Source organism: Etheostoma cragini, chromosome 22 (genome assembly GCF_013103735.1).
Source record: "Etheostoma cragini isolate CJK2018 chromosome 22, CSU_Ecrag_1.0, whole genome shotgun sequence".
Taxonomy (NCBI): domain Eukaryota; kingdom Metazoa; phylum Chordata; class Actinopteri; order Perciformes; family Percidae; genus Etheostoma; species Etheostoma cragini.
In genome coordinates this window covers 1025364-1049835 of record NC_048428.1, presented here as the reverse complement: position 1 = coordinate 1049835, position 24472 = coordinate 1025364, and the positions used below count along the sequence as shown (strand labels likewise).

The 24472-nt window shown below is 42.0% G+C and overlaps 2 long non-coding RNA genes across 2 annotated transcripts in view; one reads left to right on the top strand and one right to left on the bottom strand.

The window, feature by feature from the left end:
• Positions 1 to 19743, top strand: part of LOC117938164 — a 22471-nt gene extending 2728 nt beyond the window's left edge. The window contains exons 2-3 of the long non-coding RNA XR_004655337.1: positions 19396 to 19402; positions 19731 to 19743. This is a non-coding gene — a long non-coding RNA (uncharacterized LOC117938164). The remainder of the gene's footprint in view (positions 1 to 19395; positions 19403 to 19730) is intronic.
• LOC117938163 overlaps positions 15112 to 24472 on the bottom strand; it is a 17910-nt gene continuing 8549 nt past the window's right edge. The window contains exons 2-4 of the long non-coding RNA XR_004655336.1: positions 23805 to 23811; positions 16726 to 16730; positions 15112 to 15122 (exon numbers count right to left, since the gene is read on the bottom strand). This is a non-coding gene — a long non-coding RNA (uncharacterized LOC117938163). The remainder of the gene's footprint in view (positions 15123 to 16725; positions 16731 to 23804; positions 23812 to 24472) is intronic.

The following is a 24472-nucleotide window of genomic DNA, read 5'->3' as shown; positions in this document are numbered from 1 at the left end:
TTAACTATTTATTGTCTGTATGAACTGAATATAATTATGCATCAACTTAGAATATAGCCTAATTTCCAAAGGGCTACATAAATACTACTTTTGTCTGAACTAGAAGCTTTAACTAAGACTATCAGACAGTAGAAGACTTTAACCAGACTTAACCAGACTAAAAACACTAAAGTCTGACAACATCTCACATCTAACGTTAAAGACTGTAAATGTTAAAGACTGGGGAGCTTGCTAGTTCTACTAGATGCTAGATAGCTACTGCTAGAGTTAGCTGGTAACTTAAGGGGAAGTTTTCAGATTTTCTGTTCTTAGTACATGCAGATGAATGTCGCCAGTACCCAGAGGTCTATGTTTTTACGCCGGTAAAACTCCCGTTGGATGACTTTTTCTTCAGCATTCAGCTTAGCATGCTGGCATTGCAACCATTAACATTGCTGGGTCTAGCCTTTTTAATACTTCCTGTTTGCTGCTGGAGGGAGTGCACCCATTGCTTGTTGTCAATGTTCACATGATTTAACGTCACCATCAAGACTTTAAACTTAGGATAATATCAAACATGTTTGATTTTGTGTGAACGTCCAGACAGGAGAGACTGACTGGGACTGAGTTGTGTGACCACCAAACAATGGAAACGACGGGAACACTCCAACTCTAGCAAGACTCTCAGGATTTCATTCTGATATTGGAAATTAGTCTGCAACAAGGGAATTGCTTAAACAGTTGTTTGGTGTAAGGTTGGCATTACCCTAAGAGCCTTTATTTTACATTCCAGCTACCCCCTCTCCATCCCCCATTAGCAGAGAGCAGGGCACGTTATCTGACGGAGATAAGTGCCAATTAGAATCCATGGCCCAGACCGTAGTTGAGTCCGGAATTCCACACCAACATGCTGTGTAGTGTGTGAGCACAGTGGGTGTTTTGAGTGTGTCTAAAACCTTAGTATGAAACCAATACTGCAAACAAACACTGGACACTACACCGGCAAAAGTCTCACACAATGCAACGCGGTAGTAATGACTATAGTCACAACAGACAAACGGACAACAACCAAGGAGCTCTGTAACGTCTAACGCTCTAATTTAAATTCCTACATATTAAGGTCTGTGATTTGGTCACCTGTGACAGCTGGTCTAGGTAATTACATTTAGTCAGTGAGCATTGGCTGGCGTTGCTCTTAAAGCTGACGTTGGTAGGGCTTACGATGGTTCCAGGCCTCCAATTGCAAGGAGGCTCTCTGCAAGTGACATTGCCAATTACAACTGGGTGCGTCCCAAACCATCCAAAATGCTGTTTATTCACACAGGAGCCCGTTAACTGACAGTATAACTGTTGAGGACGTAGTGCAGATGAGGAGAATACCCATGGTGTTATTATTGTAAAAATGTTAGTGTATATAAGTGTCTTTATAATCCAAGGTGTTGTCCGTGGCGCTGAAGTAGCGGACCAGGTTGTGATCGTAACTCCCACCTTGTCAGTCTGTCAGTTTCTTCTTGGATCTATTATATTCTCTAAACTGTATAGCTAGGGGGTGATATTATAAATCAGAGAACCAAAAGAATTGTTCTTGGGGCAGTTTGTAAGTCCTGTGTGAACAAAACGTCCCCTGTTAACAAATCACCTACTGACACTATCCAATTCACAATGGCCATGAACTCCATTCGTTTTTGGCCGTTAATAGCGCAAAATTCACCTGTGCCAACATTCAATGCCAACAGAGGGAGTAGTGTGCCAAGTAGCAGGGCAGAATACAAGGGTGAATGGGAGTGTAGCTCATCCTATCTTCACAAAAAATCATTTTTTACGTTATGTCATGATCCAATAGTTAAGGATAGCATTTTTGAATCATCATACACATGTTCCCCTAACATTGTCAACAAGGGTTTAACTAGCCTTACCCTAACTATACCCTAACCATAGTTTGCTATAAATCGGATGTTTCATATTCATACCCCAAAGCAAGTGTTTAAGTTGCCTATACATGGTAAACTAGATTCAAAAGAAGGGGTTCCCATAAATAGATAGAATGAATAGAAATAATCTAGATTAAGACAACTTTGGTGCAATAGCCTGAATATCCTATCGGCGAATATGGAAGTATTTTGTATGTTTGAATCTCCTTTTTAGACTGTATGATGTGTATTATGGACCTCTGTCTGAAATAAAGCTTTTAATTACCATTGTATTGTCTTCCCATCAATCATGAAAAAAAAATGTTTTGGTCACTTCTTTTCAGTGTTCTGGGTGCTGTCATTAAAAAATGTTTTAGTTTTTTTTAATATCGAGAATTTCAGCTTATTTCGACGGCCTATTTTTTTTGTGACAAAAAACAACATGAGGGTAATTTCCATCAGTTCAATCCACTGATCTTTGCAGGTACAGTTAGGGTCCTGGAGGCACAATGGTTATTAGATTAGAGCCCTTAGTTATTTTTAAATCAAAGCTGGTAATTCTCAACAATACATAGTGTATGTAGTGTATGCCTAAAATCTGACGTTTCATTGGTTTAGGTTAAGAGCTCACTTTGGGGGAAATTGTTGCTTGAATTAATGGAATTAATACTTCATCAAACTTTTTGCTATCCATCTATAACATTGTGTTCTTTAAACTGCTCATGTTATCAGGATAGAGAGGGACACATAAGGTGGTCAGAACCAGAGGTTCTTTACTGTTGGCCACAGCTAGTACTCTTTAGAAAATTTGCTCAGATGTTCCTGATTAAATCCAAGCCTTATCTATTTAGGCTTGCAAATAAAGCCTGGAAATTCAGAGCTGTGTCCATTATAATTCAGCATATTCAATGGTGCTAAATGACAACTCTGGCTAAAGCACTAATGGTTACATAGGGCTGATGGGGAGTGGCATATTGGTTACCACTAACAGCCCAATATAACATGATAAATTGGACGAATTGAGAAGGCAAGCCAATTAGATATTCATGCTCAAACAAAATGGATGTGCTCCCTTATAATGAGACAACAGAAGTGTGTGTGTGTGTGTGTGAGAGGTGGGGGAAGGTTGGAGGATGGAGAGTGAGAGAGGATGAGGAGAAGCAGGAATATCAGCTGCTGGAGGTGCAAACAAGCTGAGGTGTGAGAATGAACTTTTTGTTTTCTCTTCGGACAAGCACAAGAAAGACAAGAAAGAGATTATTGGCATGGTTAAAAACAATCATCGTAAATGGAAGGGAAAGCGTGGGGAAAAGAGATGAAGGAAAGAGAAAATATAAGAGTAAAAAGTCGGAGTCAGCTGGGCTCCTCTGCTTTCCCAGTGCAGTGCAGCTGCTTCTTACCTCTAATAATGCTGTCCCATTAATAGCACTTGCCAGGCTGACACAACACTAATTACTGAGAGAGATACTGGAGTTGGGAGAGCAGGAGTCTCTGGAAATACCCCCCCCCCCCCCCCCCCCCCCCCCCCCCCCCCAACAAAACCCTTGCACAAACAGACATGCATTGAGCAACACGTTGTAAATTAGCAGAGCTGTAACTGCATGTATAACTCTTGTGTCCCGCTGTAAGTCTGAACAATGGCTTTCACGTGGACGTCTACTGTGTTAAAAGCCAACGTCGTAGTACATTAAATCGTCTACCAATGTCCAATGACTTGCTAACGCTTTGCAATAACAACACATGCAATAGCAGGACTTCATGCATGAAAAAGCTTGGATTCATTCATGTAGTACTTCATGAACTATCAGTAATGTACAAGGAGTAATATATAACAGTGTCTCATGCATGACTTAATGCAGGAACCATACTGTACGTTAATCAATTAAGGTTTTTAAATTATGATTTTTGAGTTTTGAGTGTCATTTCTTCAACACTATTGAAAGGATTGGTATGGGATGTGGTTCTCCATCTAGTCTCAATTGTACCTGTACGCCATTTAGCGCTAATTAGCAAATGCTGCATGTTCACATCCTAAATTAACATGGTGGACATTATGACTGCAGATCTTCAGCATGTTAACAATTGAGAGCAGGTAGATGAAGTCAGTGTTCCAGTTACACGTGCCTAACTCCTGACTCAAAACCAATGTTGCAGCTGTGCAACATCTGGCTCTCCATTGTAATTATACCATAACTTCTTAAACTGCAGAGAGAGCCCAGGCTTTATCTTTCTTTCCCCTGTTTAATGAGTTGGAAATCTCCCTGTTTTTAGAACAGCTCCACTCTACTTTGTTGTTAATGCAATCGCAACATCTCCTTAATTTTTATGTGTATTTGGTTTATTAAGGGACAATGCACATGAATTAACATGAGCGTTTGAGTGCAACATAGAAATAAACCAGATTTAGCCACAAAGGCTAATTTTCCTGTGCAGTGGCGACATGATGTTTGCATGTTGTCAGCATGATGTACATTTCTACAATAGTATTTTAGGATTGACCAATATTTTTCATGCTGCCTGTGACTAAATGGGTGGAACACTGAGGCACCACAATTTAACACTTTGCAAGAGGAAAAAGAGAGAGGATGCTTTTCTTTTCTAATTAAGTGTATACAGTAAAATTTTTACAATAATAAGCATTGATTTGCCGTACTCTGACAGTACCTCTGTTGAGTAAAATCAGTATTTGCTGCACAGGGGAGGTGTGAGGGGGGGTCTTCACTCTAGGGCTACCGGTATGTATAGTCATGGCATTATTTAAATGGACATGCATGCAACACACAACCATAATTCATATGCATATCTATACAGAGACAAAGCAACAACACAGGATAAGAAGAAAACCCTAGCATGTTTCATTCCACTAGTAGGGTGATCATCAGTTGACATCAATTTATTTTATTTGACAATAAATCAATCCTGGGACCCCCCAGGCAGATATTGAATGTGACCATCTTGCAGTGGGGGATGGGCTGATGCAGAAGCACACAAGCTCTGCTCAGCTATGGGTGGCTTTTCCTAAAGGTTAGTTTCAGGTTAAATGAATACGGATCTTTTATATTATATTATATATATCATACCAATAGATCACATGATGTGTATGATGAACAAGGTTTCTGGTCAGGGAATTATCTCCATCTCTGCACCCCCCGTCCTCTCCTCCGTGGAGCCTTTTAGTGCACTGTTGGACCAGTGTGTAGTAAGACAGGCTAACATCCTGGGTTAATCCACCGTCATGTGGTCGTGCTTAGTTATTTCCTATCTAGGTGAAGCGCCCAAAATAAGCTGTTCTGATCAAATTGAACCTGTACAAAAGTGTGCTCCTAACGTACGTTCATCATTTCTATGACAGATTATGAAAATAGAGAGACAGGTGGATTTGCTCAGCATCCAGTACAGAGATGTGACATGATATCTGTGTGTACTCTGTAAAGATCATGTCTCAAGTATTATAAAAAAACGGGGTAATCCTCATAACCGCAATATTGATGTCCATGTTAACACGCATGATTCAAACAACATTCTGTAGCTCTGTCCATGGCTTTAGCAAAACTCAGATCGAGTCTTAAAAATGAACACTGTGATTATTATTGGATGGATTGTTGGTAAAATAAAGTATAATTAATGAGAAAATGATTACTGTGAACAGAGCAGAGAGCAGAACAGAGCTGCTGTGGGCTGTTGCTCCTGTGTGCATTACGCATTGTTAGATGCATGTCTCACAGAAAACAAGAGTACGCACAGTGTGTACAGGATTGCGGTGGCCGGCGCCACTTTTGGGACCACTTATGGGGTCCTGACCCCCCAAGTTTGGAACCAACACTTTCTTGTACACTACACATTTCTCAACTAAAAATTCCATAGACTATCCTTGAAATAAAACGTGAGTAAACTGTATTTTATGTAATCTGGTATTTGTATCTCCATATTTACTTGTGTTTGTACATACTGTGTGCTGACTGACTTGTAACTGGCTGCCACTTACAGCATTTCTACATGCCGTTGGCACTCTGGCGATCTGTGGCATCGACACACATCAGATGCACGATGCGCTCTGGACCGCGCTGGGGTTTGTGTTTTGATTGTGGGTCAAAGTTGGTTGACACTTGCATGAATACATATGAGATCCCACATCTAACCCATTATCTAGCCTGTAAATGGAAGTTAGTGGGAGGGCGCACTTTCAATAGCCCGCAACGAAGAATAATACAGCGTTGTATGCCTTTTTTCCACCAGACAACAGCAGTGGAAGAAAAAGCAGCACAATAACCTTTACCTTCAGCTGTCAGAAACAAAGCTCCGGTGGATATCTGCTCAACGGCAATCACATTGTTTTTTCTCTCTCTCCTCGTTCGACTGTCTCGCACACTCACACACACACACACACACACACACACAAGCACTGCTCTCAAGGTAACATGAAAGGGCCTGGCTGATACAGAGACATTTTAGGGCCCTCATCTATCTCCCATGGCCAGGAGCTCTAGCGCTTAGCAAATGTCAACAGAAAATAATGCACACACAAAGGCAATCTTATTTGTTAAAGAATCGCTCTAGGTCACTGCAATTCAGCCAGGCAACGCAGAGGGAGAAGAGCCACAGCACTACAAAGACCTCGCTTTTGTTTTTCTCTCTATTCCCAGTAATTCCCCCGTTCATTTCTTTTTCTCTCCCTCACCTCTGTTTCTGTGTCCCTGCTGCTGTGAAACAAATTAATATCCTTCTGGTGTTTTCCAGCAGAAGCTCATCTGGTCAGTGCCCCCCCCCCCCCAGCCCTCCTGCTTCACTTAATCCCTCTCTCTCATCCTGCGTATTTTCCTTTCTAATAATCAGTTCCATTTTGGATGTTTTGATGAGTGTATTCCTCTGCATTATGTATCGCCATTCCACAGCAGGTAGCTAATCAACTAAAACATTCTCTCTATTATTGCTGCAGCAGATGAGTTAGCAATAGAAAAAAATGGGGAATTCAATAAAGCGCACACCTTCGAGGGGCTTTAATTTGAATTTCTTCTCCGCCGTGCTTCCTCTCCGTCTTTCAATATGTTTATTTGTCCTCATCTGAACATCCACACCCTTTGTGTTTGTGTTGTTTTCCCCTCCTCACTTCAGTAGCATGCAGGAAAAAAACACTTTGATTTGTAATAACGATACTTCCCTAAATTTCAAAGTCCTAATCTAATACGCTTTGTGACAAAGCATGCCCTTTGTTGGTTATAAATCTAAGTGGTGTGTAGTGAGATACCATAGCTCTATACCATTGGTTCTGCTTCTTCATTTTAAATGTATTAAAACATTTGAAATGAAGTCCTGTTAAAACAGCAGCAGTCCACCAAGCTCAGTGTCCTTCAGTCAGTTATCCATAGGGAGGACAGAGGGGGTAAAGGCCGTTTTACAGTCGCCGCAGCCAAGCTGGAGTGCGCCAATGTGACGTCGAAATGACGTAGATCTCGCGGGCGCGGCAAGATTACGAGTGTGCAACAGAGTGGAAACACGAAGGAGCTCCTGGGCACTCGGATGCCAGGACTCTGAGTGACTGCAGGTCTCTTTGGTACACTTCCTGGGTTAAGACGACTTCTTCTATGGTGAATAAAAGGCTTGATCAAACCAAGTAGATCATCCAATCAAATCCAAGCATTGACGGCAATGCTGCTGCCACTTCTGCCGTTGCTCTGTTTGGTTAGAATTGGATCTGATGTAGTAGACTCTACCGTAGAAACCGAACACATTTTACTCAATCATTGGTTAAAAAAAAAAAATCTATTTAAAAAAATGTTTAAAAAAAATACTGTACATACAATTTCTGATAATTCCTTATTGATAAGGACGGGTCCTCAGATCTCTGCAGGGTAAATCCAGACAGCTAGCTAGACTATCTGTCCAATCAGAGGACTATGGTTACCTGGTCCTCAGATCTCTGCAGGGTAAATCCAGACAGCTAGCTAGACTATCTTTCCAATCTGAGGACTATGGTTACCTGGTCCTCAGATCTCTGCAGGGTAAATCCAGACAGCTAGCTAGACCATCTGTCCAATCTGAGGACTATGGTTACCTGGTCCTCAGATCTCTGCAGGGTAAATGCAGACAGCTAGCTAGACTATCTGTCCTATCTGAGTTTTCTGTTGATGACTAAAACTACTTGTGAACGTACACATGTTCCACCAAAACCACTTCCTTCCTTACACTATTTAGCAGCGGCACCGTGGCTCCGTCCGGAGCTTAGCACTGCCCACAACGATTGTGATTGGTTTAAATAAATGCCAAAAAAACAGAGCATGTGTTATCCCATCCAGGAATGCTGTGTGGAATTGTCAGACCTTCTTTTGCAACGCTGTGGAGGAAGGTCTGACTGGAACCCTAATGGTTCCAAATCCAGAGAAACTACTAGTATGCCAGCTTCCTCCCCGCTCTGCAGCTCTTGACTAACTCAACAACAGCGACATGCATTTTGCTAACAGGTATGTTGTGGTGCAGGTCGGTCCTTTTTATAAGATGAGGGAATTTGATTGGATGCAAACATTTTGTCTATTAGTCTTTTACCAATACTGATGTTCAGACAGAATGGAAAGAATCCTGGATATCACCAAATTCCCATTTTCTAGCTAAATTGCCAATCAGATGGAAATGAGTGCAGGAAAGGAAAAGTGGAGCGGAGGCCAGTGAGGGAACTGTCAACGCAGACGGGCGGGGGTTACAGTACAAGGTACCAGCCCCTTTAAACACTCTTACCTGTCATCTTAATTGCTTTAACTGTCAAAGTTATAGACCAATTAGACATGGCTCTTTATCAGCTCGGCCGGGAAGGAGACAGTAGGGAGAGGCACTTAATATTCAAATCACCCATTCAAATATTTAAAATCAAACATGGCGACAATGACATTAATTATCAGAAATAACAGCTATCTGGAGTGAAACAATGATTAGAGTTGTCAATTAATGGAGTAAGAATTGGTGTGCCCGGGCGAAAAATGAGTTTGCCGTTAAAAGTCAAAGAACAGAAGGTGAAACTCATTCAGGTATCAGAATACTCGATTGAAATGTTCAAATAGGTCTGTTAAAAGCACAAGTTAGCTGAAGCTAACTAAAAAATCCACTACTTCAAACCAGGAGCCTAGAGCTGTGATTGGGCCCAAAAAGACCGGGCCCGACCCAACATGAACCCCAGTAGTTTGAAGCTGAAGGAACCAATTAATTAGTCTTTAATCGACAAGCTTGAAGACAAGAAAGGGGAGAGGGGGACGACATGCATTAAAGGGCTGCGGGTCGGATCTGAACCCGGGCCGCTGCCAAGGCCCAGAGGTGGAAAATGTACTTATATCTTATACTCTGCTTCTAATACTAATACTTTGATGAAATATTACTAAAGTGACAGTTATAAGTAATTAATTTAAAATGTACTTTAAGTAAAAGTAAAAAGGGGGGATCTCTCCCATGTGGTGAAACTAGGACAAGGGGTCGGCTAGCATTTCAACTGAAACGGTCATTGCTTGCCTGATCCACCTTCATCTCATTCTCCTACAGAAAGACTTGGAGCCTGGTAGACAGCCTAGATTCTGATCCTTAGTCTATAGAAAGACTTGGAGCCTGGTAGACAGCCTAGATGCGGACCCTTCCCCTACAAAAAGACTTGGAGCCTTGTAGACCACCTAGATGCTGACCCTTCTCCCACAGAAAGACTTGGAGCCTTGTAGGCTGCCTAGATGCTGACCCTTCTCCTACAGAAAGACTTGGAGAAATGTTAAAATACAGATACCCAAAATACACAAACTACTCAGTGCAGTAATGTGAGTGAATGTGATTTATTACTTTCCACCTCTGCCAAGGCCTCAGCTTACATGGGGGGCAAACTCTTCTGGGTGAGCTAGAGGTCGCCCCTTCTCAAATGTTTAGCATATCCCAAAATCTGCCATATGCCATATAAGATAGAGATTGTATAACATGCCTCCTTACTAATGAGAGTCTGGAGTCTCAGGACCGGCCGAGACTGTCTGTGACCTTTTTTTTGAACAGCTGGTGGTGACTCACAGCGTAACACAGCCCATACATTATTCATGACATTACACAGACCATAAGGTCCGCATTTAAAAAAGACTCCAAAAAACAAAAAGGCGCTAACTCGACCCGATTAAAGCCCAAGGGAATTTGGAGAGATTAGCCCAACCTGGTGGGTAGGCTCGGGCTGGGTTCAGGCTGAAACTCAAAGGTCTACCTCACACCAGTACTACTTCTGTCCCACGAATGCACGCTTCCCACCATGCAGTCGCTGTTCAGCAATGACGCACTTTGTGTGGAAAAGGAGACGTTTTTGTTCTTGTGTTTCCTCATTGTTTTAAACTGTAGTTTCACTCTCATACACGGTTTAGAGCTTTAACTTGATCGGATCAATAATCTTTAATTGCTTGCAACAGAGCCGTGATATCACATCAGGGGCAGTTTTGTTTAACAATAGCGTAATGAGACTGAGATATGGAGCTCTGAGATAACATTTTGCCAAGTGAGTGCAACTTTTAGCATAATGTGATTTACTGCAGTTTAAGTCGAACAGCTGTCGTAAACTTACTGCTAACAGGACCTAATGATGGTCACCTGTGTTCAATGAGGATAATCTCCACTAACATCCCAAACGGAACAACAGAAAGCATCTCATACAGTGCATCGCAACACTGTTATCGACTGTATGGTCATTTGTACAACATGACTGAAAATGAACTATTAAAATAGAAATACCGGACCGAAGTGATTGAAACACGCAAACAAACAAACTGGAACGATTGGGAGATTTTCCATTATGTGTTTGTTTTGGCAACATTTTTTGCTGGCAAAATGATGAGTTTTGGATGCTTGGTTCACATTTTGTCCACGTTACAGAACCGAGAGGCGAAAACATGAGGGGTCTGACATCTACAGTAATAACAATGTAAACCCAAGGATTAGTATTTATATGTATTGCCTAAGGGTCATATGGAAATTTGGGCTTGGTTCTAAAGTCTTCATGGATCCATTTTGGCCATTTGGGCCTAAATTGAGATTTGTATGAATATTTTCTAACTTAAATTGTCCAATAGTAATCACAGCCTCTAAGGATAACCAGGTCTTTATTTGAAAGAGGCGTATTAAAGAGTCAGGCTATGTGATGGAATAAAAAGAGTGAATTAACCTATAAGTATTTTTTCAGTTGGTGAGAATTTGTTGGATTAGTTGAAATTGTTGTTGGCTGCAAAATCACGACACATGGCCAGATTTGCGGTTGATATTTGAGGGGAAGTGCTGCTCCGACAGACAGGGGCTAGCAGCAGGCAACACACAATATTTATTTTATTTTATTTGACTCATTCAAAAATCCTCACTAATGACCCACTAGAAGTTGGACGTGGCAGCAGTGGATCACCCATTGGTTTTTGGACTGGCAATTTCAAGCCTTGAATTTGGCAATTTGGCGTCTCAGTCTTGATGTTCTAATGATTGTTGACGAGAGGGGGGGTACGTGGAGGATGACGGGGCTAAGCCAGCTTTTTTTATGGTTGCATTGATGATGTTCAAAGCCAAACGCTAAAGAGGGAATGTTGCAGATTTTCAACCCTTCTGACGGGAGTCATCTAGTGGTGAAGACTTCGGGTACTGGAGTCTTTCATCAGCAGTAGCTTGCTAACTAGCTAGCTCGGTTGGTGGAACGCTGACCAAGACATTTTTAGGCGTCCAAAAAGGTGTCCTGTTAACTTTGCTGAAATGGAAACATATTGAGAGGGTCAAAGTTTAAGATGAAAACACAGACAACAAAAAAGAAGTTGAGGTCTATTTCAATGTCCAAAATGTTAGCATTGTTAATGCTCTGTCCTGATGGACAGGTCCTAAAGCATACCCAGCTTCATTAAAAACAAAATTAGGACTATCATTTACATGTTTTATTTACAAGACCTGAAACTAACCATTGATGTGATAAACTCATTATGAAAATGTTTAAATCAAGTAAGACTCATTTACTCATAGACTAGTTTTTTGGAGCCAGTTGAGTCGCCCCTGATAGGCATTAGATAGAATGCAGGTTTAAAGGGTTCGTGGACTGTGCAAAGTGAATTCCGGACATATGAGAGAATAATCACAGAGACATACCAAACGGTTGGGCTGGCGTGGATTGTTCCTAACAAGTGGTTGTGACTAAAATGAAGCAGGGTCACAAATGCTGAAGTTGTCAAAGCTGATGGACATTGGGTGAGGGATGGTCTGTTTTGGGAGACAGAGAGTCATTGAAACGGACCGGCAGTGTGTCTTCAAGGGCACCTGGCTTGCTTGAACTGCATTTGAAATCCTATTGCAGTGTCTCAGGGTATCAACGTTTGTCAACCTATCAGTCACTGTGAGCTGCAGCTCAGACAGACAACGCAAGTTGACAGTTGCAATGTTATCTACCATCAATGCTGCGGGCGTCCCTTGGGTAAAAGCAGTTTTCTTTCAGGCCCTCTTGGTCAAAGTGCAGAGGAGAGGCTGCACTGTTAACCACGTCCTGGCAGCTGCACAATTCCCAGTTTAAGTCAGGCCCGGGGCCCACTGTCACAGCCAGTGCTGTGGCTCTCTGTTTTCATGTTGTCTGTTGTCTGTGTTGTGGGTGTGTCTTGGGGGTGCTGGAGAGCCAATGGATTGGCCTCTGTTGCATGATCTGATGCAGCTGCACTCAATCTGCTAGAACGAGTGGCCTTCAGACTCAACATCACAGCAGTGCTCAGGAGTAAAGGTTTTATACCTCAGGCCAACTATCTAAGAGTCTACTAGTCTTATATAGATACTTATGATTATTAGCTAATCTCATTTTAGTTTTTTGCTTTGCTTCTGAGCGCCGTGTCGGTCCAGATGTGTTCATCTTATCAGAGGCCTGTACTACGAATCATGATAAACATGCCCTGGATTTATTTCACCTAACCTTACAACCCCGGTCCTGCACTAGTTAAATCAACCCAGGGTTTTCCAATCCAGCGGCCCGCTCCTTCAGATAAAAGATGTAGTGTTTGTACAGCACCACCAATCTCAAACTTCTACCAGAGCCGCATATTTTACATAAGAAGAGCAAACTCTAATTCTAGATGGCTAAAATTTCCCTCTGGAATGAATAAAGTATCTATCTATATATCTATCTATCTATCTAAATATGAAGCACACAGACAGTCGCTGCTTCCTAAAACAGGAGGAACAGCTGGCAAAGAAATAGCCACCGCTGTAAATGAATGAATGAAATCACAACACTTCGATATCACGTCCCCATTAGTCAGGACCAAGATCTGACCAAAATTACACTTGTGTTTTCCATAAACTGTCATTGCTTTAGCCTTTAATTTCAGTTGCCACCCTTGAAGTGGGAAGTCATCTGAGAGCAAATAAAAAAACCTAATTCAAACCGATGTGCTCATTGGCAGCACACAGCTCAAGAAGACGGCCCATGCAAAATCCTGTAGCCAACATTTGAATACGTTATGTTCATTAACTGAAGGGTGAAATCACCATCACTAAACCCACCAAACTCCATTTAAATAATCACTCATTTCAACATCGTAAAACACAGATAATTCCCTCCTGCTACCCATCAGGGAATGTTAACGGGGTTGTCGCTCTCTAAATGTTCTAACTTTTATTAGTCTGCTCTCTCTCTCTCTCTCTGATCGTCTAAGAACGGTGACGCCGTTATCAATCGTGTACTGATTGGTCAGTAGGCGTAGTAGACCTCTAATCTCCAACTTAACCTGCTCCCAACCAGCTTAGGTGTTACATATAACATAAGATACCACAGCGATTTAACTTGGTTACAATTGATCCACCGTCGTGATACACAACACCCTGGGTTGAGCCTGGAGTTGCCTCGGTAACGCCAAATCTTGCTTCGTAGTACAGGCATAAGGTTCCCTCACTCTTCATGTCAACGCCTGGAAACCCCCATCTGCACCCTGCCTGCCACCTGCTCACCCCCCCCCCCCCCACCCAGCCTCAGCTCCGGTTATTTATTGCTTAAATAAATCCTGTTTCTTGCCGCTCGGCCTACCGTGCTTTGTGTCCACACCTGAGTCCTCCTCCACTCAGCCCTAACGCCTTTGTTGCATCTCTCTCTCATTTCCTGTCTCTCTCGTGTCTCTACTGTCAGCAATAAAGACAACTTAAACACACTGTGTGAAAGAAAATAATGTCCAACTTAGACATGTGAAGACAAATTTCTCCTATAGGAGACAATAAAGGCTTATCTTATCTCAATACATGCAAAGAAAAGAAAAAATTATTGTAATTCCTTCAAGTTTGATCAGTCCACTCAGTTTCTTCATGGACCTAGTTTTCCTGACTTTAACCAAACCCTCGGTAGTTTGGAGGTAAGTCCCCCCCCCCCCCCCCCCCCCCCCCCCCCCCCTGCTTAGTCTTGTTACAGTGTAATATTTACCTTCAGCTACATTAGAGCTATGTTAATTCACATACATTTCTTCCTGCTGCTGCTTTCAGTGGGAAAACCAGCAGAAAGGTGTTATTGTGATGGAGCCACAGGAACTGCAATTACTTGTAACTGAAGTATTAAAACTTTGTTAGTGCTGCCAACGATACATATGGGTCTACATAACAAGATATGGACATGTTATGTGCTCTGTGGTTAAGGTTTCTTCTGTAGGAATGATTGCGTGTGGAATCCCCCCCCCCCCTCCAAAACAGAGAAGCCTCGACATTGCACAGAAACCTTAAAGAAAAGCAGGGCTTTATCCTCAAGACATTCTATCTCCATGGTTACAACAGACGGCCCAATGAAAGATGTAGAGCTGGGTGGACAGGTAGATGAATGGTAGGGAGGCAAGTATTGGTATATGGGGTTTTGTATGGGCCGTGTTGGTGGAGTTTGACTGATGTTGGACTTCAAAGGCTAGAAAATACTGCTTTTAGTGGGAAAACATTCCTGACAAATATGTTTGGCCTTGGTGGAAATGTTCTGTTATAAAGCAGAATTCCTGACAAATCCGACTTCATGTTGGGAAAGACACAAACAGAAAGCCCAGAGGGGTGAAAGGAGCCAGGTATTCTCTTGTGTTTACGTAGCATCAAACCAGAAAATATAGCAATTAGTGTATCATACAAATAATAATACGACCTACAATGCACCACTTCTGCCAAGCCTGCACCACAAGCTGCAGCAGTTAGCATCTATAAGCTGAAAAACATGGATCAAGACTGTAGTGACTGATGGCTTATAATCAGTGTTACACAGATACTGTGTTACTTTTGGCAGTACCTAGTACTCTCCTGGACCCCAGAGCATATTGTATTTGTGTACCTTCCATATGCTCAGGGACCTCTTGTAGAAAATCACTATATAAATACAGTCCATTTACATTTGAAATAAAAAATTAATAAATCAATTTGTTGATCTCTCTTTGATTGCTGTGTTGTTTTTACCGTCATTGACTGCAATATTTCCAAAAGCAGTCAGCTTCCACATCGCCGTGTCGTGTCGACCCCAGGGTGCTGGCACCGGTAGTGATGAGGTAACTGACAAAGGCTGGCTGACATGATAGAAGCTACACAAGCTGAAATTAAAGAACATGCACAAAGTGTTCCTAGCTTTTAACAGGGTGAGCTGCGGATAGATGGGTGAAAAATGTTACTTTATTTTTTTTTTATTGTGCAAAACAACAGATATGTCTTCTTATTAAAAAGTGACAATACAATGGTATTTTATTTTTCAAAGAACAAAAAAGAAGCCAAACATTTCAAATTAGATCTTTCTTATGTCCTTTCTGTCATCCTTTTTTAAATGGCTAAAACAAAGACCTACGTGAAAATAACGTCATCAATAGAGATAGACCTCTTCAAATAAAGAAACTAAGAAGACACAGTAAAATAGGTGAAATCTAAAGAAGATTGCGGCCGTCCCTACAGGACGCATTATTGACTGTCCCCCTGACTTTTCCATGCGCTTGACATTTTTGGCTTTAATCTAAACGTCTTGACATCTTTTATTTCAATGCAAACCAGTTCCACCTTTGGCACTACAGTGGAGATGCACACTGATTGCTACTCCTCCTTACCTTACCTTCCCTACATTACCTCATTTTAACCTGCACATGCCTGTCCTCCCCTGCTGCCTGACTTATTAAGGTTACTCATGTAGGAGCTCTTGACTTCACCAGTCTCTTGTAAACTGCCTGTCCATCAGGACTAAAGACAGCTGGAGACACACATGCGTGCCAGCGAGCATTTGTAATCCTCAGCATCCTCACGCCACATTCACATCACTTGAGAAGAAACAGGACAAAACATGTTTTCCATGAATGCACCTCGATCTTTAAAGTAGTTAAGATGAGCTTATTTTCTTATATTCAGTTCCAGCTGACACAGAAACGCACCGCACGCAGACTCGCCACAAATAGCCGTGGAGCGTAGATTCGTGCCTGATCTGGCGACTGACTGTTTATACCAGACATGCATATCTCTGCAGCGGTCACAAAACAATGCTCTCTCTCTCTCTCTCTCCTTCTCTCTCTGAGCCAAATTCACCACGAACCATGTTGCTTTGTTTAAAATTTGTTTTAAATTTTTAAAGCATGTATGTATTCGCTCGCCGTTGCTCCACGCCTGATTGTGGCCGATGTGACCGGACATATTGGATAACATGGGTCCCAAATAAAAATAGCGGCTACTCGCAGTGCTACCGCGAGCAATGTTTTTCCAGGATGACATACAACAAACGTTCCACTCTGGTCAGTAAATGCAATCCATTGCTGAAGATAAGCTGTTTGGCAAAGCGTCACAGTGCTATCAGCAATGATAAGACAGGATTGGCCATCTTTCAGCTTTTGTTGTCCACTTATTAACAGTGAACCAAAGCTATAATTAAGTTATATTGCACACATGATTTAGCAGGTTCCATAAAGGAGTGCCAAGGAGGAAGCAGCAGCACTTTTCAGAGCTCCTGTCTGAATGTGAAGAAAGCGGCCTAGGATGACTATCCATTCAAAATGCCGCCCTGCATCTTGCCCTGTAGGCGCCATCTTCATGACTCCAATCTTAAGAGCAAGCTCACGTACCAGCTGATGTCCAATCAGGTGTGTTTATATCATCAGACATTTCTAATCCAGCCCAAGCCCTGTTGGGTTTACATTGCCAAGAGTAATCCTCTGTGATAGGATCTGTGAACGCATGGTGAGGCAGGGAGTGTGCACAGCTCCCCTTACCAAGACCAAAGGTGCTTTCACATGGATACCAAAGCAAATGCTCCCAGAGCGTTGTTGGCATGAATTTGACTGCTGGTGCAGTCTGTGGTGGTGCACACTAAACACCAACTGTACAGATATTGGCTGTCAGTTAGAAAGGAAATACAGTTTGAGGGCCTACAGCCATTCTGGCAGCGATGATGAAGCATGTATGATATTGTCATCGTTCAGTGTATTTACTTACACTGCGTACTAACAGTGAACAGGCCCTACAGCTGGGTTCTGCTCCTATCCGGAGCTTCACTCTGGTAGTTGGTCCAAATACTCACTAGTGTGTCAGCCGGCCTGTGAACAGCTGAACCCTCTTTCTAACCTTTATGTACATTTACTCACTACTGAATTCTGCATTCATCAGTCTGAATGTTCCTATTTGAAATAAAGAATGTTTCATCTACTGTAGTCTATGTCCACAACGTTCCACTTCTGGGATTCCTCCAGTCCAAATTCCGTCGGATGTCTTGTATTTTGACCGGATATCTGTTCCCGTCCTTTGTCTCTGCGTTGGCGTTCTAACCTCTGGTGGACTGAGGACTATAGTTACCTGGTCCTCAGATCTCTGCAGGGTAAATCCAGACAGCTAGCTAGACTATCTGTCCAATCTGAGGACTATGGTTACCTGGTCCTCAGATCTCTGCAGGTTAAATCCAGACAGCTAGCTAGACTATCTGTCCAATCGGAGTTCTCTGTTGACAACTAAAACTACTTCTGAACGTACACATGTTCCACCAAAACAAGTTCCTTCCTGAGACTATTTAGCAGAGGCACCGTGGCTCAGACCGTTAAATAAATGTCAATAAACCAGCGCTTCATGCAACGCTGTGGAGGAAGGTCTGGACCTGCAAGACTAATTTCAAAATCTTTATTCTCATCATGTAGATTTTTTTTACAAATTCAGTTAGAAGTACCCAGTATTCGAAAAATACATGCTGATGATCCAATCACATCCAGTGTTTTACTTACCATAGCACCCGACATGAAACGTGCCTCCATACCAGATGGGGGGTTTCCCATGTTCCCTACATTCAGTCTGCAACAACATGAAGACCTCGGTCCAAATCAGCACACCAAAATTATACAAAAACATCTCTGTACAATTAAGTGGAAAAGGAAACTTGATTTAATAGTATTTTACTAACTTAAAATTCCCTCATGACAAATCACTAGATAGTATAAAGACCTAACAAAAATCCATGGAAATCTTTTTTCATCCCCATTTCTGTTCACGCTTTTTCATAACAATCCCTAAGTCCTACTGCCTGGCCCACTGGTTTTCTTCTTCTGTCCTTTTCCCTCTCTGTGGAGGAAGAGTGGGGTCACCTCACCCCAATGAAGTCACTCGCCCAGCGTTAGAACATCATTTAAGGATTTACTACTTTAGATCCCGCCACATATTGCTGTTATTGCCCAGGTTTATGCTCTCGCACTTCCCAGTCGGGTGAATAGTTTACGGGGGATTGGATATGAATATCCCTGCTATGATTTGTGCTACGCAAAAGGTGGCCGAGTGGAGCTCACCTTGTTAACTCAGGCAATTAAAGTCCTGTCATACACACGTATCCAGGCTATTATGGAAGGCCTGGAAGGAAATACAAATGAGCAGGGACAAAAATCAAGCTGGGCGCTGATGGCAGCGGTGTGTACTGGGACGTACTGCAGTCTCTATACTCTTATAGGAGACTAGAGGCTACAGAATAACATAACCTACATGGATTTGTGTAATTATATTCATATTTTACCTGTTGTGTTGTCCTTCCAGGTCCAAATTTAAAAATCAAAAAAATGTTTTGTCACTTAAAAAAAAAGTTTTTGTTATTCATGGTCAATAAGCCTAATTCATGATATTTTACCCAATTTTTTTGTTATAAAAAGCAGAAATGATTAATTATTTTTAAGATTAGTTAAGATCTGAGGATGTTGAGCGGATAACCAATTAGTCAGGATGCTCTTTTGAAACCATTTAAACATGTTGGGGGGAAAATTTAAGAAAAAAATGACAAAATGGGAACAACTTTATTTATATAAATTAAAAATTACAACCATGTCATATCCTTCACTATCTACTTATACATTTAGACACATTCACTTTCACATTTATCCTCAAAGCACAGCTATGAAAATAGGACCCAAGCTGTAATAAATCTGAATCACTTCACACACACACACACACACACACACACACAGACACACAGACACACAAGTAAGTGTGACAGCGGGAATCATGTGTGCCTTATGTTGTGGCTGTGGTTGAGGTGGGGGAGCGCTCTCCTGCCAATTGGAAGGTTGGTGGTTTGATCCCTGGTTCTGCAGTCTGCACTTTGAAGTGTCCTTGGGCAAGACAACCTTTTTGGGTTTTCCATGATGATAAAAAGTCCCTGGTACCTGCTATCAGGAACTTTATGTAGCACCACCTCCGTCGAGGCTCCAAGCTGCTGAGGCGATACTGCAGACTGCTGATTGGTCGGAGAGAATCCTCACTTAACGTTGCGTCATCATTGCTAGCAACAGACGGGGGGGTAAGTCGTCTATCCAGGGGTGTTTTAGCTTCTTTAGAAACTAAATGTGTCTTCTGACAAACAGCCACACGCCAAGAATCAGACACACCTTCCACGTTCAGTTTCCTGTGGCGTTGCAATGACAACAAGCCATGCTAGCCTCACGCATAATGCTAAATCTGCAATGGAGAAAGGAGGACAGGGCACTAGCAGTGGGTAAGCGCCATGAGACTAGAAAAGCGCTAAATAAATAAGTCTGTTTCGATTTTACCTGCAAAGGTAGATCTGGACAGCCATACATTTGTTGTGAACAAGTGAAGAAGTGAGCCTCAAACCTTCATCACTGCAGACACTTTGTAAGCCCTCTGTGTCAATGGGATGTGTTTCCTGACACACACTCGATGAATACTGGCAACATGCAAGGCAAACACGCCGTGTCAAGGACTGTCAGCAGATACTCCCTTAACTCATTTAGCATTATCTCGGAGAGCTGCAGACAGGGCTGTGTTGTTAGCTTCATAATATGATGCAAGTGTCAAAATACAGTCCAATCAAAGGACAATAATAACCTCAGACGTTTTAATGGGATTTAGAATGTCACCTGAGAGCACGCTTGTGTCTGTGTGTGTGTGTGTGTGTGTGTGGGTATCTATTCATGTGGAATCTATTTTACCTCTGGGGAGTTCACGCGCAAATCCCAATTCTATTAAAATGTGACTGCAATCACCTTAATTTTCAGTTAAACACACTGAAGCAATTCAACATGATGAGGTGGTAATAGAGGGAAAGCAAGTGTATCTCTGCTTGCAGATAGCCGCCGAACAAAGGCCAGACACTGGCTTTGTTACACACGTCTTTGGAGCTTTAAACAGCTGGTACATGCACTGGGCAGCAAGAGAAAAATCACTGGGCACTCTGCATCAGGATCTGTTTGACTAACACACAAGGCAGTGGAGTTTGGCATATGTAAACATATGTTGTTATCCCAGCCATCAGACGTACCTGAACTTATCATGTGACCATGGTTCCAAACTTCACTCCCTTGATTTGTAGCTGAAAGGTATAAAAGTCAAAAAGAATTGGCAGAAAAGAAACACTTTTAATATCTTCCTGCTATTTTATGGGAAATGTTGAAAAATGAAGTTGTACATTTTTTGTTAGTAACATATGTCTGCTTGTCTATGTTGGTTTTCATATATTTATGTGACTGTTTGCTTTAATTGTCAGCTTTTAACCAATTAGGCTGCTGTATCATGTACTGTAAGTGGTATGCATATGTGTCTATTTTATAGTGTTTTACCATGTGTGTCATTTCTAAAAGCCTAACAGCGAAAAACACACCTCACGCTGAGCTCCGCAAATAGCTGTGAAGCGTAGATTTGACCCTGATTACGTGCCTGGCCATTCATACCGGACGCAAACTTCTCCCCGCCGGACACATAGCGGTCCTTCTTCTCTCGGCTGCCTGATCCTGAATCTCGCTGTAGACACAGCTGAGAGGCCAAGACAGCCAAAGTCACCGTGAAGCCGGCTGTTTAATTTTGAAATTAGTTTTTATTTTTGGAAAGTATCCAGCTGTACAGTGGCCTTCCTGCCTGGGCTGACGCATTCGCTCACGGCCCACGGATGAAATCACACGAGGAGAAGCCATCGCTGCCGCCGCTCCACGCCAATTTACATAACATGGGCTCCAAAGTTAAAACAGCTTGCGTCATGGTGCTTCCGTGACCGGTGTGTTTTGGTTGCAACCAGGGACCAGGACTGCAAATTAGCCTAAATCTAGAAGTCAGACGTACGTTGCATTGGCTGCACTTGGATGTATCAATGATTATATGTGTTGACCCTGACAAATAAACTGGTCAAATTTAAAATAAAATAAAAAGTTGATTTGATTGTCTTCTTCTTGTCACTGTTCAGGGTCAGAGTTGAGGAAAAAAATAGGAAGTAGGCATACAGACTGTAATGTTACACTGCTTTCTATGTATTAACACAGCATTGAACTGTTCATGTTAATAAATCCGATTTGTCTGAAGAACATTTTGTAGACTACATCAGGGATTCTCCTCCTGTCCTTCTGTTCACTCGAGGCCTTCCTTACTAAACCCCTCTGCACGACTCTTTTTATACATCTCCAGTCCTTTTGCCTGCACCTTCTTATGCATGCGCACACACACACACACACACACACGCTAGGCCTAATCCTGAGCAGCAGTAGCAGAGCAATAGGCAGTGTCTTCAGATGTGTCTTGATCAAGGAAGCAGCCTCGCTCTTTGATGTCTAACATGATTAGCTTTTAGGGAAACGCTGGATCTTTCATAAAAGTGTGTTGGCGCCCTCGGCGGGGGGCCGTTTAGGAAGACATCACAATCAATGCCGAGCGCGGAGGGAAGGGAGGGGTGGGGGGCATATAAATCAACCAAATGACTTCTGTAGCTTTGTTTGTCTACAAGGCCGGGGGAAGAAAAGAGTGTAAAGAAGAAAGAGGAATAAAAAAGGGAACGGATGAAGGAAAAGGATAGGACAGAAAAACTGTTGTATTTACAGTGACTCAAAGTCGGTCTGCATTCAATATATACCGTTTAGGAGTTATGATTATGAGTAGCTTAGTGCAGAGATCAGCGGGGGGTGGGGCACAAAATGATAGTATAGTGTATAATAATTTGTATAATGTTTTGAAAGTTTTGTCAAAAATGAAATTGTCTTGACACAAATCCAACATATTTTTTGCAAATATGAATCGGGTCCACAGATCCAGTTCATCCTGAGGATACACTGTGCAGCTATGATTTATAAAATCATGCCAACAACTATTATTTTAATAGCTTAGTATGCTATGCAAAAAAAGGTATAGGCTTTAGGCTGCCCTACACCTTATATGCCCATTTTAATATGCAACTTCATTTAAAGCTCCCATGACATGGTGCTCTTTGGTTGCTTTATGTAGACCTTAGTGGTCCCCTAATACTGTATTTGAAGTCTCTTTATATAGACCTTAGTGGTCCCCTAATACTGTATTTGAAGTCTCTTTATATAGACCTTAGTGGTCCCTAATACTGTATCTGAAGTCTCTTTTATATAGACCTTAGTGGTCCCTAATACTGTATCTGAAGTCTCTTTTTATAGACCTTAGTGGTCCCCTAATACTGTATCTGAAGTCTCTTTTATATAGACCTTAGTGGTCCCCTAATACTGTATCTGAAGTCTCTTTTATATAGACCTTAGTGGACCCTAATACTGTATCTGAAGTCTCTTTATATAGACCTTAGTGGTCCCCTAATACTGTATCCAAAGTCTCTTTTATATAGACCTTAGTGGTCCCCTAATACTGTATCTGAAGTCTCTTTATATAGACCTTAGTGGTCCCTAATACTGTATGTCTCTTTTATATAGACTGCTGTCTGTGGTCAGTGCTGTAAACCATACCCAGCAGCGATGTCACAGGGTTCTGACCACTCAAACACACACACACACACAGGCAGCTAAAAGCAGACGAGAGAATGATGGGAATATATGAATGAAATAGGATACAAAGAATCCTGGAGAATATCTATAGAAAATGTCGCCGGTGAAGATTAATGTGAAGAAGAGGTACAGGATGGAGAACTGACATGAAAGAGGCAGAATTGGGATGATGTGGAGAGCCGAGGATGGAAGAAGACACGCAACGCTAATCCTGACTATCGGCTTCACCAATTAGCTCACTGTAGCTGCTTGTAATTCCACCAAATAACAGGCCATGTTTCGTAAGGGGAATTCGATTAATTGCTATTTTGATTATATTTGTCTCTCCCTCATGACGTTTTTATCTCTGCCGCTGTTTCAATTTCTCCTGGAATTATGTTCATTTACATGCACCTCCTGCTAATCCGCCTCTATCTGTTTTAATGAAGCTAAGGAGATTAACACATTCTCTTTCTCCATCGCACACACACACACACACACACACACGCATGCATGCTACTGGGGGTGCTGTGGTTCCACTGATATATTGAGCTAATATTGGCCTTATTAGAAATCAATCAGATGAACCTGACAGTCTTGAGCTGTAAAATAATGAACATGATGGTTTAATCCATACACAAACAACAATGCATGTGCTGACACTATTTCCTGATTAACAGGCGCAGTGACTTTAGTGTGTGGTTGCCAGGTTGGGTGCCATCATGCTCTGACAGAGAGCCAGCGCTGTGCTCACTGACCACCTTTGGGAACCCATGGATGAACTGTTTTTTAATCAAGAAAATGTTTGTAATAACTCGTAAACTCATAACTCATCTGCAGCTTTTAGGTGTTATCATTTTGGACAGAGCCAGGCTCACTGTTTCCACCCTCATTCCAGTCTTTATTCTAAGCTAGGCTAACTCAATCCTGACCACAGCTGTTTAACTCATTCTAGCCTTTATGCTAAGCTAGGCTAACTCCATCGTGACTCCAGCTGTTCAACATAGACATGAGATAGAGATTAATTTGAATATCTTACTCTCATGAGGCCAAACTGACCCTATTACAACTAAAATTAATTTTATTTCCTTTATTGAGTTATATATCTTTTTTTGCACATTATAGATTTACAAAGTGAAAAAGCCTAAAGTCCCCCCCCTCCTCAAAGGGACTTACCATCTCCAACAATAAAACCCTGTTCACAAACTGCTCCAAACAGCTCTGTTGTAGTTTAGTGTTTACTTCAAAGACAAAGGTTGTAATGCTTGCCTAGCTGCTAGCATGGTCCGCCCTCATACTCTGCTCCTGACTGGCTAGTAGTCCTTACCTAGGTACTGTCAGGGTCCTCATACTCTGTTTCTGACTGGCTAGTAGTCCTTACCTAGGTACTGTCAGGGCCCTCATACTCTGCTTCTGACTGGC